The 1548-nt window shown below is 35.9% G+C and overlaps 1 protein-coding gene across 5 annotated transcripts in view; it reads left to right on the top strand.

The window, feature by feature from the left end:
* LOC106459958 (protein turtle homolog B-like) overlaps positions 1-1548 on the top strand; it is a 284959-nt gene that overhangs the window by 94293 nt on the left and 189118 nt on the right. The gene's annotated exons all lie outside the window — the stretch shown is intronic.

Raw genomic sequence — 1548 nt, 5'->3', positions numbered from 1 at the left:
GTATCGATAGCACGCACAAACTTTCTTGATGTGAACAACACGCAATTGTATCAATAACACGCACAGTTTCTTGATGTGAACAACACGTAATTGTATCGATAGCACGCACAAACTTTCTTGATGTGAACAACACGCAATTGCATCGATAACACGCACAGTTTCTCGACGTGAACAACACCTAATTGTATCGATAGCACGCGCAAACTTTTTTCATGTGAACAACATCTGCTTAACACGAAACAAACAAAAATACTTTCAATATTATAAAAGGTTGGTTTAAGTCGTGTAGAAAGTAAACAAGCAGTTGTTACTGTATCGAAAGACGTAGAAAATTGAAGCACTTTTTATATATTGTAACGTAATGTTAATATTACCTTCTCAATCCCTTGAAGTTCCGTACGTTTCGTCACGAAAAACGTAATATCCTAACAGATACATTAATACGTAACTGTGTGTATTTCTGATGTAAAGATGTACAGTATATTTCGAAAGAACAATGAATTCAAATCTATATTGTTTGAAGATCTTGTTGCTTCCTTAATGGATGTGATTAGTCGCTATGGTAACGGCTGTTTTACGTGTATGCTCGAATTCATTTGTATATTTCCATGGATAAATTTAGTAACCATGGTTCCAAATGTGTTACGTAAAAGCTATTGGTAATTCCTCCACAGAAATGGAATAATTCACTCTGTTGCTTTTCCAGTTTTAATAATTCTTTGAAACTGGTAATAGATGTTTCGAATTGTGTCTCGGAATATATTCGGTGCAGCAAAATAACGTTTAAAACATGGAAGATAATCCATATAGTGCCGAAATATCTGTGATTGGAAGATAATCCATATAGTACCGATATATCTGTGATTGGAAGACAATCCATATAGTACCGATATATCTGTGATTGGAAGATAACCCATAATTCCGAAATCTGTGAGTGGAAGATAACCCATATAGTTCCGAAATATCTGTGATTGGAAGATAATCCATATAGAGCCGAAATATCTGTGATTGGAAGATAATCCATATAGTGCCGAAATATCTGTGATTGGAAAACAATCCATATAGTGCCGAAATATCTGTCATTGGAAGACAGTCCATATAGTGCCGAAATATCTGTCATTGGAAGACAATCCATATAGTGCTGGAATATCTATGATTGGAAGACAATCCATATAGTGCCGACATATCTGTGATTGGAAGACAATCCATATAGTGCCGAAATATCTGTGGTTGGAAGACAGTCCATATAGTGCCGGAATATCTGTGATTGGAAGATAATCCATATAGTGCCGGAATATCTGTGATTGGAAGACAATCCATATAGTGCCGAAATATCTGTCATTGGAAGACAGTCCATATAGTGCCGGAATATCTGTGATTGGAAGATAATCCATATAGTGCCGGAATATCTGTGATTGGAAGACAATCCATATAGTGCCGAAATATCTGTGATTGGAAGACAGTCCATATAGTGCCAGAATATCTGTTATTGGAAAACAATCCATATAGTGCCGAAATATCTGTGATTGGAAGACAGTCCATATAGTG

This window comes from Limulus polyphemus, unplaced genomic scaffold (genome assembly GCF_000517525.1).
Source record: "Limulus polyphemus unplaced genomic scaffold, Limulus_polyphemus-2.1.2 Scaffold687, whole genome shotgun sequence".
Lineage (NCBI taxonomy): Eukaryota > Metazoa > Arthropoda > Merostomata > Xiphosura > Limulidae > Limulus > Limulus polyphemus.
The sequence above is the reverse complement of the archived record's forward strand: the minus strand, read 5'-3'. Positions and strand labels throughout refer to the sequence as shown.